The sequence below is a fragment of the Pleurodeles waltl genome, chromosome 11 (genome assembly GCF_031143425.1).
Source record: "Pleurodeles waltl isolate 20211129_DDA chromosome 11, aPleWal1.hap1.20221129, whole genome shotgun sequence".
Taxonomy (NCBI): domain Eukaryota; kingdom Metazoa; phylum Chordata; class Amphibia; order Caudata; family Salamandridae; genus Pleurodeles; species Pleurodeles waltl.
Window position 1 is genome coordinate 587334719 of NC_090450.1, and position 16750 is coordinate 587351468.

The window sequence follows — 16750 nt, forward strand, 5'->3', positions numbered from 1 at the left end:
AGTGTTATTGTCCCTTGTCTTTCTCTAAATTTTTTCCTTCCAAATATAAGAGAGTGTGTTAAAAAAGACGTCTATTTGAGAAATGCCCTGTAATTCACATGCTAGTATGGGCACCCCGCAATTCAGAGATGTGCAAATAACCACTGCTCCTCAACACCTTATCTTGTGCTCATTTTAGAAATACAAATGTTTTCTTGATAGCTATTTTTTACTCTTTATATTTCAGCAAATGAATTGCTGTGTACCCGGTATAGAATGAAAACCCACTGCAGGGTGCAGCTCATTTATTGGCTCTGGGTACCTAGGGTTCTTGATGAACCTGTAAGTCCTATATATCCCTGCAACCAGAGGAGTTCAGCAGACGTAACGGTATATTGCTTTAAAAAATCTGATATTGCAGGAAAAAGTTACAGAGTAAAACGTAGAGAAAAATTGCAGTTTTTTTTACCTCAATTTCAATATTGTTTTTTTTCAGTTGTTATTTTCCTTAGGAAACCCCTGTAGGATCTACACAAATTACCCCTTGCTGAATCCAGAATTTTGTCTACTTTTCAGAAATGTTTCGGTTTCTGGGATCAAGCATTGGTTTCACGCCCATTTCTGTCACTGACTGGAAGGAGGCTGAAAGCACAAAAAATCGTAAAAATGGGGTATGTCCCAGTAAAATGGCAAAATTGTGTTGAAAAATTGTGTTTTCTGATTCATGTCTGCCTCTTCCTGAAAGCTGGGAAGCTGGTGAGTTTAGCACCGCAAACCCTTTGTTGATGCCATTTTCAGGGAAAAAACCACAAGCCTTCTTCTGCAGCCCCTTTTCCCATATTTTTGAAAAAAAATAAATTTTCACTGTATTTTGGCTAGTTTCTTGGCCTCCTTCTGGGGAACCCACAAAGTCTGGGTACCTCTAGAATCCCTAGGATGTTGGAAAAAAGGACGCAATTTTGGCGTGGGTAGCTTATGTGAACAAAAAGTTATGAGGGCCTAAGCGCGAACTGCCCCAAATAGCCAAAAAAAGTCTCGGCACAGGAGGGGGAAAAGGCCCGGCAGCGAAAGGGTTAAACTCTCATATGTTGCATTAACAGTTTTGGGAGTGGGCTCTACTGAACACATGATAGAAAAGGTTTAAGGATTGTGAGAGAAAAAGTTTTAGAACTTTAGAAAACACAGAGAAAACCTTTGGAAAACTTTTCTAGAATTTTTCAAAAACTTTTCAGAACTTTGTTAAAAGTTTTAGAGTAGAAAAGTAAACAGTTTTAGTTAAGTGTACATATACTGAACTATTTGGTATATGATTTTCTTATGAAAAGCACCAAATGACAAAGTGGTAAAGCAGTTGCAAGTACTTATCCCACCGCTGCACCACCAATGTAGGAGGCTGGCCTGGCTAAAGTGGGTACCTTGTGGTACTTACACCCTGTGCCATGTCCAGTTATCCCGTATTAGTAGAATAGAGGTGTTTCTAGCAGCTTAGGCTGATAGAAGGTAGCTATGGCAGAGCAGCTTAGGCTGAACTAGGAGACATGCAAAGCTCCTACTATACCACTTGTAAGATATAGCACAATATCACAAGAAAACACAATACTCAGTTACTAAAAATAAAGGTACTTTATTTTTATAACAATATGCCAGAAGTATCTCAGAGAATACCCTCACTTAGAAGGTAAGTAATATACACAAGTTATACGTACACAAACCCAAAACAGGTAAGTAACAGTAAGAAAAGTTGTGCAAACAGTGTAGAATCACAATAGGATGCAATAGGTGAACATAGGTCTAGGGGCAACACATACCATATACTCCAAAAGTGGAATACGGATCACGAATGGACCCAGACCTATGGGACCTTGTAGAGGGTCGCTGGGACTGTAAGAAAACAGTCAGGGTGTCCAAAATACCCCACCCCAAGAACCTGAAAAGTAGGAGTAAAGTTACCCTACTACCCCAGAAAGACACAATAGTCGTGATAGGGGGATTCTGCAAGAACCAAAAGCACCAGCAAAAGACTGAAGACGGATTCCTGGACGTGAGGACCTGCAAGGCAAGGGGACCAAGTCCAAGAGTCGCGATAGTGTCTTGGGGGGGCAGGAGCCCAGGAAACCCTGGATGAAGGTGTAAAAGGGCTGCCTCCGGGTGGGAGAAGACGAAGATTCTGCAACAACGAAAAAGGCTAGGAACTTCTCCTTTGGATGGAAGATGTCCCACGGCATGCTGGATGTTGCCGAAGTGTTTCCACGCAGAAATACCGCAAACAAGCCTTGCTAGCTGCAAGGGTCTGTTTTGCTTTCCCACTTATCTCCTATTGGAGCTTACAGAACCTCTCTGGAATGCACTTCTGAGTTTAAAGAAGACCTTAATTGTTGTTAATTCTCCCCCACCCACAAGTTCCTGAGAGACAAAATTAGTACATTGGAAGCACACATTCAAAAGTAGTCGCAGCAATGAAAGCAAAATATATCACAGTACTTCTCAGTTGCAATGTACACAGCAAATATATAACATAACTGCAAAGCAAAGCATAAAAGTAAAATTCATCAACGTATGGGCAAGGCGGTAGGGCCTAAACTCAGCTTCATCTTTCTGGGGTCTGCAAGTTGATGACTCTGGTCAATTGCAAGATAGAGATTCTCTACCCAAACGGGAGACTGGCAACTGACGTCTAGCTCCAGCCTGAAGTCAATCAGATTCAAATCTAACTCACTGTAGCCCAGAGTCGTCCTTAAAAGCAAACTCAGTGTGAGAGCCGAATAACCTTGGAGAGGGGCCAGTTCTCCTGAGCAAATTCGCTCTCAGACTGGATTGCGAGATAAACACAAAATCTACGTGCTCTTATCAGCTAAGGTCTGGTGTGAAGAAAACAGCTTGGTCCATCTTGTGGAAAAACACAGACATCTGTAATGTTTCAACTGCAATGCCTAACCCCACGTTAAAGCCAATAGGCAGCTAACCTAAATATCAAATGTAATGTCTAATGTCATGTCAAAGCCAATAGGCAGCTAAACTGAATACAGAATGTAATGGCTAACTCCATGTCAAAGCCAATAGGCAGCTAAACTGAATACAGAATGTAATGGCTAATGCCATGTCAAAGCCAATAGGCAGCTGAGCTGAATACAAAATGTAATGGCCAATGCCATGTCAAAGCCAATAGGCGGCTAAACTGAATACAGAATGTAATGGCTAACTCCATGTTAAAGCCAATAGGCAGCTAAACTGAACAAAACATATAGGGGGTCATTCCAACCCTGGCGGTCGGTGATAAAGCGGCGGCCAACCCGCCAACAGGCAGGCGGTAAAAAAAAAAAGGAATTCTGACCCTGGCGGGAACCGCCAACACAGCCCGCCACTTTAACACTCCGACCGCCACGGCGGGACAGACAAACAGCGCGGCGGTCACCGCCAACAGGCAGGCGGCAGACAATGTACCGCTCACCCTATCACAACTCACCAATCCGCCTCCTTTTCCGGGGCGGGAGCCCCGCCGATAAAAACACGGCGGAAACAGACTACGAACTGGAAAACACTCACATATACACACTCCACGAGGAACCTGGACAGCATGGAACCCGAATTAAACATCCTACCAGCTATTGTCTACCTGCTCATCTACCACGAGTAGGAACGCCGGTGCAGACGACAACGGTGAGTACTGCACCTACGACACAGGGGAGGGGGAAGGAGGAAAGAATACGTGCACACACATACAGCATACTCCCCTTCACCCCCCCCCCCCCCATCCCAACTATCTACACACCAATGCAGAGCAACAACTCAGAGGTTCATTGAAGTCATGGAAAATCATCTATTTTAAATATTAAAAAAAACAAATGAACAGTGCTAAATCTAAATACATAGGCAAGAAGTCCAGCTCATTTCGTTAAAGTTCCACAGTCCGTGGGCCAATGTCCACAAACACATGGGCAAAGCCCACACAGGAGACCAGATACCGTTGGAGAGAACACTGCTAAGGCATCAGATGATAAAACTACAGGCACCTCAGGGGGAAGGGATGGGGGGGCACCTCAGCCACAGGAGTCCACGACGCCAGATCCACGAGGGGCCTCCATGGCCACTGTGCCATCCTGGGGAGTGCAAAGCCACAGTCTCAAGTCTCTACAGTGGGTGGCTTGCCCACTGTGCCATCCTGGGGAGTGCAAAGCCACAGTCTCACAAGTCTCTACAGTGGGTGGCTTGCCCACTGTGCCATCCTGGGGAGTTCAAAGCCACAATCCATCAGATGGATAACCGACTCCTCTGGTATTGGAGGAGGCAGGGCGCTCAGAGTGCAGCGTGAACACCAGCTCGACACAGAACCGGCACTGTCAATGGGCCAGCGGTGCTTGAGACGGCGGGGCCCAGCGGAGCGGTGCTTGAGATGAAGGGCCCAGCGGAGCGGTGCTTGAGATGAAGGGCCCAGCGGAGCAGTGCTTGAGATGAAGGGCCCAGCGGAGCGGTGCTTGACAGGAAGGGCCCAGCGGAGCGGTGCTTGACAGGAAGGGCCCAGCGGAGCGGTGCTTGACAGGAAGGGCCCAGCGGAGCGGTGCTTGACAGGAAGGGCCCAGCGGAGCGGTGCTTGACAGGAAGGGCCCAGCGGAGCGGTGCTTGACAGGAAGGGCCCAGCGGAGCGGTGCTTGACAGGAAGGGCCCAGCGGAGCGGTGCTTGACAGGAAGGGCCCAGCGGAGCGGTGCTTGACAGGAAGGGCCCAGCGGAGCGGTGCTTGAGACGGCGGGGCCCAGCGGAGCGGTGCTTGACAGGAAGGGCCCAGCGGAGCGGTGCTTGACCGGAAGGGCCCAGCGGAGCGGTGCTTGACAGGAAGGGCCCAGCGGAGCGGTGCTTGACAGGAAGGGCCCAGCGGAGCGGTGCTTGACAGGAAGGGCCCAGCGGAGCGGTGCTTGAGAGGAAGGGCCCAGCGGAGCGGTGCTTGAGAGGAAGGGCCCAGCGGAGCGGTGCTTGAGAGGAAGGGCCCAGCGGAGCGGTGCTTGAGAGGAAGGGCCCAGCGGAGCGGTGCTTGAGAGGAAGGGCCCAGCGGAGCGGTGCTTGAGAGGAAGGGCCCAGCGGAGCGGTGCTTGAGAGGAAGGGCCCAGCGGAGCGGTGCTTGAGATGAAGGGCCCAGCGGAGCGGTGCTTGAGATGAAGGGCCCAGCGGAGCGGTGCTTGAGATGAAGGGCCCAGCGGAGCGGTGCTTGAGATGAAGGGCCCAGCGGAGCGGTGCTTGAGATGAAGGGCCCAGCGGAGCGGTGCTTGAGATGAAGGGCCCAGCGGAGCGGTGCTTGAGATGAAGGGCCCAGCGGAGCGGTGCTTGAGATGAAGGGCCCAGCGGAGCGGTGCTTGAGATGAAGGGCCCAGCGGAGCGGTGCTTGAGATGAAGGGCCCAGCGGAGCGGTGCTTGAGATGAAGGGCCCAGCGGAGCGGTGCTTGAGATGAAGGGCCCAGCGGAGCGGTGCTTGACAGGAAGGGCCCAGCGGAGCGGTGCTTGACAGGAAGGGCCCAGCGGAGCGGTGCTTGACAGGAAGGGCCCAGCGGAGCGGTGCTTGACAGGAAGGGCCCAGCGGAGCGGTGCTTGACAGGAAGGGCCCAGCGGAGCGGTGCTTGACAGGAAGGGCCCAGCGGAGCGGTGCTTGACAGGAAGGGCCCAGCGGAGCGGTGCTTGACAGGAAGGGCCCAGCGGAGCGGTGCTTGAGACGGCAGGGCCCAGCGGAGCGGTGCTTGAGACGGCAGGGCCCAGCGGAGCGGTGCTCTTCACGAAGGGCCCAGCGGAGCGGTGCTCTTCACGGCGGGGCCCTCTTCAGCGGTGCCTGTCTTGGCGGGGCCCTGTTCAGCGGTGCCTGTCTTGGCGGGGCCCACTTCAGCGGTGCTCTTCACAGCGGGGCCCTGTTCAGCGGTGCTCTTCACAGCGGGGCCCTGTTCAGCGGTGCCTGTCTTGGTGGGGCCCACTTCAGTGGTGCTCTTCACGGCGGGGCCCTGTTCAGCGGTGCCTGTCTTGGCGGGCCCTGTTCAGCGGTGCCTGTCTTGGCGGGGCCCTGTTCAGCGGTGCCTGTCTTGGCGGGGCCCACTTCAGCGGTGCTCTTCACGGCGGGGCCCACTTCAGCGGTGCTCTTCACGGCGGGGCCCTCTTCAGCGGTGCCTGTCTTGGCGGGGCCCTGTTCAGCAGTGCCTGTCTTGACGGGGCCCTCTTCAGCAGTGCCTGTCTTGACGGGGCCCTCTTCAGCGGTGCTTGTCCTGTCTTTCAAGGGAGCCAGACCTGGCCAGGACTCCCCGCTTAGTCGCCCTCCGACCATGCGGTTGCTGGCCCCTCCTGTGATGGAGTCCTGGGCCCGTGGGTGTCCTCCGTCACACCCCGTATGGGGCTGGTGGGGCCCTCCTGGTCCGCGCGCCTGCTGGCTGACTTCCCCGCCCTGCTGCCCTTGCCCTCCTTCGATGAAGCTCTCTGGCCCTTGCCTCCCCTTGATGTTGTGGCAGGTGACGGGCCACGACTACGCTCCTTGGTGGCAGCCGTCTCAGCCTTCTCGCGCCGGCCCTTTGTTTTTCGGGTTCTCTTCCCAGGGGGTGGGCTGGCTGTCCCCTTGCTGCTGGCCGATATATCTGCACTCGGGAAAGGTGGACTCCAAAACCCGTGCACAATGGTCGCCCTCGATGCAGGGCTGGTGGTGGCTGAGGTGCTCTTAGGACTCTTACCAGATGGAGGGGGTGGGTCAGTGACTGGAACGAGCTCAAGGTTGGAAAGGAACTGCACTTGGGAAGGACAGGGACGGGTAGGTGTAGTGGGTATGGGAGTGAAGGAAGAGGATGTGGTTGTAGGAGAGTCAAGTGTGCTGTCTTTGGGTGCAGGTGCTTGTGACGGAGGCTGTGGTGAGGTGGATGGCTGTTGGGTGGGTGGCTTCCTGCGTTTGTGTGTTTTGGAAGAGGGGGTGACAGACACACTGGGAGAGGACACAGGGGACGTGTAAATGGCAGTGGGGGTGGTGACTGCACATGTGCGGACTGTACTGGAGGGTGTGCTGATGATGGAAGTACTGGCTGATGGTGGTGTGCATGCAGGTGTGAGTGGAGACGTCACAGGGAGGGAGGAGGGAGACGAGGAGGAGGGGGACACAGAGGTGGTAGTGACTGTTGCCATGTCTGCATCTGGATGTTGTTTGTGTGAATGCTTGTGGGATCTGTGGTGCTTATGTCTGGATGAGCTGCCCTTGGGTGTTGAGGTGTGTGCAGGCTGGTCTGATGGTGTGGATGGGATAGGCAGAGGAACAGGAGACTGGGACTGGGTGGAGGCAGTTAGAAGAGGAAGGCTGGAAACCGGGACAATGGCTGCCGTCAGTGCTGAGGCCAGAGCATTGAACGATCGTTGATGGGCAGCCTGACCCGAATGAATGCCCTCCAGGTATGCATTGCTCCGATGCACCTCCCTTTCTACACCCTGGATGGCATTCAAGAGGGTAGACTGCCCAACAATGAGTGTCCTGAGGAGGTCAATGACCTCCTCACTGAGGGCAGCAGGGGTAACTGGGGCAGGCCCTGAGGTGCCTGGGGCGAAGGAGATGCCCGCCTTCCTGGGCGAGCGGGCACGGAGCGAAGGCAGAGGGGCTGCTGGGAGGGCGGGGCTGGTGCGCTGGGTGGCGGCTGTACCTGTTGTGGCGGTGGGCACGGATGTTCCCGCCACCGCAAGGGAGCTCCCTTCCGAGGATGTGTCGGTGTCGCTGACGTCTCCACGGGTCCCCGTTGTGGAGCTCCCCTCGCCCTCCGTCTCACTGGTGAACTCGGTGTCTATAGCATGGCCCTCCGGGGCCATGTGAGTTGCAGCTCCCTCGTGCTCCGATGGCAATTCTCCTCCGCCTGATGATGCTAATGCACACATGCACAGGAAGATAAAGAAAATGGGTGGGGGGAGAAATAAAGACAGGTTGAGTGTTTGCATTTGCAACACCGTTGGCGGAGAGGACAGACACAGAAGCCCCCTGCACTACGCTGCGCAATCGGGGTACACTACTCAGTACTTGTGACTAGGCCTACAGGTCTATGGACAACAAATGCACACATGGGTGATGCAGGACCATGGATAGCTCGACTTGGCACCATACAGAGGTGGGGGGCGGGGGCACAGGGCCATGCCTAAAGGAGGGGACTAGCCTACAGAAAGCGCCCTGGACTAAAGTCAGCCACAGCCCTCCTCCCCAACCCAGACACCTCCACTGCGCGCAAAGATAGCAGAATGTGCTGATACTCACCCCCTTGTGTCTGCTGTGATGTCCTCACGCGCCCATCCAAATCGGGGTAGGCCACCGCCAGGATCCGGGACATCAGGGGGGTCAATTGGCAGCTGGCACCCCTCCTACGTTGGGAGGCCATCCCCAGCAGAGACTCATCGGTCTTCCTGGTCCCGCGGCGGATGTCCTCCCACCTCTTTCGGCAGTGGGTGCCCCGTCTGTTGTGGACCCCCAGGGCCCGGATGTCCTTGGCGATGGCACGCCAAATGTCAATCTTCTGATGGGCGCTGACCTATGTGACATGTACAGGGTGGGAAAGGAAATATCATCACTTTTCTGCATGGTAGATGTGAGTGGCCCCCCCTCTCCAACCTTGGCATGTGGCACATGCTCTCATCTGTCGTGCGTTGCACTCCTCATTCGCTCCCCTCCCCACCATCTTACATACACCCCACTCAACACAGGCATAGCCCATTCAACGTGCACCCAGTGTACTCACCTGTTGGTCTGGAGGACCGTAGAGTAGCGCATACTGGGGGAGGACCCCATCAACAAGTTTCTCCAACTCTTCTGAAGTGAAGGCAGGGGCCCTTTCCCCAGTCGCAGCAGCCATAGTATCTCCCAGACCGAGGTCACAGCAGCACTTGCAGTATAGGTCCTCTCCTGTGGATGATCAGGTCTCAAGTGATTAAGCAGCAAGAAAATGGCGGTCACGCCCGCGGCGGTGCGTACCGCGACCGCCGGCGCACATCGTCATTGGCTACTGAGACCCATAGGGTTCAATGTTAACCAATGCGGCTTCGCACCGCGGTCTTCGACTGCCTACCGCCACGGTGTGCCACGCCAGCGCATTGACCTCACATCCCATTGTCACACTTCACAGGTCAGGCAGCCGCCATTTCAAAGGCCCACATGGCTTATTTTCTACTGCGTCACACAGGCCTAGGCCGTGCATTGCCACTCATACACGCCTTTCACTGCATTGCGATTCATTTACTGTGCAAGCTGTTTGAACGAACCTGTGGCTTGCTTGACTCTGTACTCCATGTTGTCCTTCCTAGGCACCGTCCGCTGGGACTTGCGAGGAGAAGGATGAATCCTCCCGTGTACCGACCGCTGGTGGACCTGTCGACAATGGAAGAACGACATATTATACTTCGTTACAGACTTGACAGAGCCACTATTCATGAACTGTGTGCCCAGCTGGAGCCAGACCTAATGTCCCCCATCCGCCAACCCACAGGGATTCCCCCCCTGGTTCAGGTTCTGTCAGTACTTCATTTTTTGGCAAGTGGGTCTTTTCAGACAACAGTGGCCATGTCATCAGGGATGTCTCAGCCTATGTTTTCTAAGGTTTTGTCCAGAGTGTTGTCTGCCCTGATGAAATACATGCAGAGATACATTGTTTTCCCTGAGGAGGATGATTTGGCTACAGTGAAGGGGGATTTCTATGCCCTTGGACATATCCCCAACATCATTGGTGCCATTGATGGGACCCATGTGGCTTTGGTACCCCCCAAAGGCAGTGAGCAGGTGTACAGAAATAGAAAGAGATATCATTCGATGAATGTCCAGGTGGTCTGTTTGGCAGACCAGTACATCTCCCATGTGAATGCCAAGTTCCCTGGGTCAGTGCATGACGCGTATGTTATGCGAAATAGCAGCGTCCCCTATGTGATGGAACAGCTACAGAGACACCGTGTGTGGTTATTAGGTGACTCTGGTTACCCCAACCTCTCCTGGCTATTGACCCCAGTGAGGAATCCCAGGACAAGGGCAGAGGAACGGTACAATGAGGCCCATGGGCGAACTAGGAGGATAATAGAAAGGACCTTCGGGGTCCTGAAGGCCAGGTTTAGGTGCCTGCATATGACAGGTGGATCCCTAATGTACTCACCAAAGAAGGTGTGCCATATCATCGTGGCCTGCTGTATGCTTCACAATCTTGCATTGCGACGCCAGGTGCCTTTCCTGCAGGAGGATGGTCCAGATGGTGGTGTTGTAGCAGCTGTGGAGCCTGTGGAGAGTGAAGAGGAGGAAGACGACGGGGACGACACGGACAACAGGGATACAGTTATCCAACAGTATTTTCAGTAGCACACAGGTAAGATTCACCCACGCCATTTTACATTTACTTGAGGCCTCCTGCGTCTCTACTTTCTGTGTTTCCCACCATTTCCTTTTAGCTGAATTGTGACTTTCCCTTCACTTTTCAGAGCTGTTTGACCAACTGCGTGACTTCTGCTTTGTTTGCCCATGGACTACAGCTTGTTGTCATTGGTATGTTGTCATTACAATGTAACAGAACATAATTGCACCGTTATGTGTGATACAGAATAGTAAAATAAAAGCAGACTCCTGAAATTGTAAGTGCAATAGGTGATTTATTATAAGTGCTACATATAGGTACATGATAGTAAAACGGTGATGGGTGGGGTTGGAGAAATGTCCATGGCAGAGTCCAGTTCTCAGTCGCACAGGTGCATTGTCCATATGCCTGTGGAAGGATGGAGCAGGGGCAGTTCAAGGTTGGACAGGGTGAGAATGTGGGACAGTGGGATGACATCAGGGGGTATCTTATGCTGGCGGGGGTCTTGCAATCCTACTCTGTCTTCTTGTGTGATCTCAGGGTCCGCTTGCGGGGTGGTTGTTCTTCAGCAGGAGGTGGGGTTCTGGTGGCCTGACGTTGTGTGGGGGCCTCCTGTCCACTAGCGCCGGCAGAGGTGGTAGGCTGTTCCTGGCCTGGGCTAGTGACAGGGGCCCTTTGGGGTGCCACATGGTCCCGCAATGTGGTGACTATCTGGTTAAGGGCCAGGATGATGGTCCCCATTGCGGAACCGATGTTCCTCAGTTCCTCTCTGAACCCCATGTACCGTTCCTCCTGCTGTGCCTGGATCTCCTGGAACCTGGCCAGTACCGTCGCCATCGTCTCCTGGGAGTGGTGGTATGCTCCCATGATGGTGGTGAGGGCCTCTTGGAGAGTCGGTTCCCTGGGCCTGTCCCCCCCCCCCCCCCCCCCCTGTCGCACAGCAGCCCTCCCAGTTCCCCTGTTTCCCTGGGCCTCTGTCCCCTGGACGGTGTGCCCACTACCACTGCCCCCAGGTCCCTGTTGTTGTTGGGGTGGTGGGTCAACCTGGGTGCCCTGTAGTGGCGGACACACCGCTGATTTACGTGTCCTGGAGACAGAGGCATGGGCCCGCTGGGTGGGAGCTGTGCTGGTGTTCCCAGAGGGGGTTAGGTCTGGTGTAGCCTGTGGCTGTCTGTGGGGAACCGACTGTCCAGAGGTCCCCGATGGGCCGGGCTGGTCATCAGGGTCCAGGTCGACAGAGCTGCTGTCATCGCTGGGGGCCTCTTCTGGGGGTGGGATGGACATCTCTGGACCCTCCGTGGCGGTGTGGTGGCGTTCGGGTCCTGCAGGGGTATAAGGGTATGGTTATTGGTTCTGTGTGTGGCTTTTCGTGGGATGGATGGGTGTCCGTGTACCCAAGTGCAGGCATTCCCGTGTGGCGGCTTTTGTGAGGGTGGCTTGTGGGGGAGATGGTTATGTGCAGTGGGCATGCTTTGGTGATGGGTGTCCATGCTTTGTGGTCGCATGCAGGTCTAGGTGTTGGGATGGGTGGGTTGTGATGGTGGTACATTTGGAAGGAGTTGGTGTGATGGGGGTGGGGGTGAGGGTGGGGCTATGTGCTGGCATGCAGATGGGGTGGGGGTGGGAAGTAGTAGTTAAGATTTGACTTACCAGAGTCCTTTCCTCCAGCTACTCCTGCGAGGCCCTCAGGATGCAGGATGTGCAAGACTTCCTCCTCCCATGCTGTGAATTCTGGGGGAGTAGGTGGGGGTCCGCCGCCAGTCTTCTGCACCGCAATGTTGTGCCTTGATACCATGGAACGCACCTTCCCCCGTAGGTCGTTCCATCTCTTCCTGATGTCCTCCCGATTGCGTGGATGCTGTCCCACCGCGTTGACCCTGTCGACTATCCTTTGCCATAGCTCCATCTTCCTAGCAATTGTGGTGTGCTGCACCTGTGCCCCGAAGAGCTGGGGCTCTACACGTACTATTTCCTCCACCATGACCCTGAGTTCTGCGTCAGAGAACCTGGGGTGTCTTTGGGGTGCCATGGGGTGGTGTGGATGAGGTGAGGGATGTTGTATGTGTTGTGGAGTGTGGTGAGTGTGGTGGTGTATGGTGTTTTGTGCGTTGTAATTGTGTGGGTGATGTTGTGATTAGCCTCTGTGTGATGGTCTACTCTAAGCAGTGCTGTCTCTCTGTCCTTGATTCGCAATTGTGGAAGTAAGGGTTTGTGGGTAATGTGGGTGTGTGTTTTATATTGTATTGGGTGTGTGGGGGAGGTGTGTGTATGTGTCTCAGGTGTGTGTATTTCAAATTGTCCAATGTGGTTGTGTTTTGTAAGGGTGTGTGTATTTTGAGCGCGGCGGTGTGTACCGCCAATGGAATACCGCGTTTGAAAGACCGCCGCGTGGATTCGTGGGTCGTAATGGTATGGGCGTATTTCTGTTGGCGTGACGGTGGAGGTTTGGTCATCGCCTTTTTTTCGCTGACCTTTGGTGTGGCGGACTTTTGTGGATGTCGGGTTTTTGGAGGTTTGCCAGTTGCGGGTCAGAATGACCGTGGTGGTTTACTGCGGCCGCGGCGGTGTTATGGCGGTCTTCTGACCGGCGGTAAGCGCCTTTTACTGCCGAGGTCAGAATGACCGCCATAATGTGCTACTGGTAAACATTGAGCAACTAATATGCGCAGTGGTGAAACACAAAGTCATTGGTCAAACACAATTAATAGCATCACAGGGTCGCGGTAGAGGTTTTTGGGTGCTGCTGGGGACCAGGAAGGTCCAGGATGTCGCCCCTTGGAGGAGGAGGAGACAGAGGGGGCGCTCAGCAACTCAGAGAGCCCTCGCAGAAGCAGGCAGCACTTGCAGAAGTACCGGAGCAGGCACTTAGAAGACTTGCAAAACTCTAGTCGCAAAAGGAGGGTCCCACGACGTCAGAGTCCAACTCAGAGGGTTGAGCACTGCAGGACGGAGTGCTGGGGACCCAGGCTAGGCTGTGCACAAAGGAATCCTTGGAGAAGTGCACAGAAGCCGGAGCAGCTACAAATCACGCAGTACACAGGTTTGCAGTCTAGCGTGGGGAGGCAAGGACTTACCTCCACCAAACTTGGACTGAAGGATCACTGGACTGTGGAGATCACTTGGATCTAGCTCCTGCGTTCCAGGGACCACGCTTGTCAGGATGAGAGGGGACCCAGAGGACCAGTGATGCAGTCTTTTGGTGCCTGCGTTAGCAGGAGGAAGATTCCGTCGACCCACAGGAGATTTCTTCTTGGCTTCCAGTGCAGGGTGAAGGCGGCAGACAGCCCTCAGTGCATGCACCACCAGGAAACAGTTGAGAAAGCCGACGGGATGAGGTCCTACAATGTTGTTGGTAGTCGTCTTGCTACTTTGTTGCGGTTTTGCAGGCGTCCTGGAGCAGTCAGCAGTCGATCCTTCGCATAAGTCGAAGAGGGAAGTGCAGAGAAACTCTGGTGAGCTCTTGCATTCGTTATCTGAAGAATACCCCAGAGGAGACACCCTAAATAGCCAGAAAAGGAGGTTTGGCTACCAAGAAAGGAGGTTTGGCTACCAAGAGAGGTAAGGACCTATCAGAGGGGGTCTCTGACATCACCTGCTGGCACTGGCCACTCAGAGCAGTCCAATGTGCCCCCAACACCTCTGAATCCAAGATGGCAGAGGTCTGGGACACACTGGAGGAGCTCTGGGCACCTCCCCTGGGAGGGAGTGGTCACTCCCCTTTCTTTTGTCCAGTTTCGCCCCAGAGCAGGGCTCTAGGATCCCTGAACCGGTGTAGACTGGCTTATGCAGAGATGGGCACCATCTGTGCCCATCAAAGCATTTCCAGAGGCTGGGGGAAGCTACTCCTCCCCAGCCCTTCACACCTATTTCCAAAGGGAGAGGGTGTAACACCCTCTCTCAGAGGAAATAATTTGTTCTGCCTTCCTGGGCCGGTGTAGGAAAGTACCATCTTGCCTGGCATGTTACCCCATATTTCACTGTATATATGTTGTTTTAGTCTATGTGTCACTCGGACCCTGCCAGGCAGGGCCCCAGTGCTCATAAGTATATACTCTGTATGTGTTCCCTGTGTGATGCCTAACTGTCTCACTGAGGCTCTGCTAACCTGAACCTCAGTGGTTATGCTCTCTCTGCTTTCCAAATTTGTCACAAACAGGCAAGTGACTAAATTCACCAATTCACATTGGCATACTGGTACACCCATATAATTCCCTACTATATGGTACTGAGGTACCCAGGGTATTGGGGTTCCAGGAGATCCCTATGGGTTGCAGCATTTCTTTTGCCCCCCCATAGGGAGATCTTACAATTCTTACACAGGCCTGCCAGTGCAGCCTGAGTGAAATAACGTCCACGTTATTTCACAGCCATTTACCACTGCACTTAGTAACTTAGAAGTCACCTATATGTCTAAACTTCACCTGGTGAAGGTTGGGTGCAAAGTTACTTAGTGTGTGGGCACCCTGGCACTAGCCAAGGTGCCCCCACATCGTTCAGGGCAAATTCCCCAGACTTTGTGAGTGCGGGGACACCATTACACGCGTGCACTATACATAGGTCACTACCTAGGTACAGCATCACAATGGTAACTCCGAACATGGCCATGTAACATGTCTAAGATCATGGAATTGGGCATTGGGGGTGACAATTCCATGATCCCCCGGGTCTCTAGCATAGTACCCGCGTACTACCAAACTGCCTTTCCGGGGTCTCCACTGCAGCTGCTGCCAACTCCTCAGACAGGTTTCTGTCCTCCTGGGGTCCAGGCAGCCCTAGCCCAGGAAGGCAGAACAGAGGATTTCCTCTGAGAGAGGGTGTAACACCCTCTTCCTTTCGAATTAGGGGTCAGGGCTGGGGAGGAGTAGCCTCCCCCAGCCTCTGGAAATGCTTTGATGGGCACAGATGGTGCCCATCTCTGCATAAGCTAGTCTACACCGGTTTAGGGATCTGGACAAAGGAAAGGGGAGTGACCACTCCCCTGACCTGCACCTCCCAGGGGAGGTGCCCAGAGCTCCTCCAGTGTATCCCAGACCTCTCCCATCTTGGAAACAGAGGTGTTTGTGACACACTGGACTGCTCTGAGTGGCCAGTGCCAGCAGGTGACGTCAGAGTCTCCTTCTGATAGGCTCTTACCTCTCTTGGTTGCCAATCCTCCTTCCTAGGTAGCCAAACCTCCTTTTCTGGCTATTTAGGGTCTCTGCTTTGGGGAATTCTTCAGATAACGAATGCAAGAGCTCACCAGAGTTCCTCTGCATCTCCCTCTTCACCTTCTACCAAAGGATCGACCGCTGACTGCTCAGGACGCCTGCAAAACCGCAACAAAGTAGCAAGACGACTACTAGCAAGCTTGTATCGTCTCATCCTGCCGGCTTTCTCGACTGTTTCCAGGTGGTGCATGATCTGGGGGTAGCCTGCCTCCTCTCTGCACCAGGAGCTCTGAAGAAATCTTCAGTGGGTCGACGGAATCTTCCCCCTGCAACCCCAGGCACCAAAAGACTGCATCACTGGTCCTCTGGGTCCCCTCTCAGCACGACGAGCGTGGTCCCTGGAACTCAGCAACTCTGTCCAAGTGACTCCCACAGTCCAGTGACTCTTCAGTCCAAGTTTGGTGGAGGTAAGTCCTTGCCTCCCACGCTAGACTGCATTGATGGGTACCGCGTGATTTGCAGCTGCTCCGGCTCCTGTGCACTCTTCCATGATTTCCTTTGTGCACAGCCAAGCCTGGGTCCCCGACACTCCTTCCTGCAGTGCACAACCTTCTGAGTTGTCCCCCGGCATCGTGAGACTCCCTTTTGTGACTTCGGGTGGACTCCGGTTCACTTTTCTTCCAAGTGCCTGTTCTGGTACTTCTGCGGGTGCTGCCTGCTTCTGTGAGGGCACCCTGAGTTGCTGGGCGCCCCCTCTGTCTTCTCCTCCAAGTGGCGACATCCTGGTCCCTCCTGGGCCACAGCAGCACCCAAAAACCTCTACTGTGACCCTTGCAGCTAGCAAGGCTTGTTTGCGGTCTTTCTGCGTGGGAACACCTCTGCAAGCTTCATCGCGACGTGGGACATTCGTCTTCCAAAAGAGAAGTTCCTAGCTCTCTTCTTTCTTGCAGAACTCCAAGCTTCTTCCATCCGATGGCCGCTTCCTTGCACCCTCAGCTGGCATTTCCTGGGCTCCTGCCCACTCTCGACACTGTCGCGACTATTGGACTTGGTCCCCTTGTCTTACAGGTACTCAGGTCCGGAAATCCACTGTTGTTGCATTGCTGGTGTTGGTTTTCCTTGCAGAATCCCCCTATCACGACTGTGCTCTCTCGGGGTAGTAGATGCACTTTATACCTACCTTTCAGGGTCTTGGGGTGGGCTTTTTTTCTAACCCTCACTGTTTTCTTACAGTCCCAGCGGCCCTCTACAAGTTCACATAGGTTTGGGGTCCATTCGTGGTTCGCATTCCACTTTTGGAGTATATGGTTTGTGTTGCC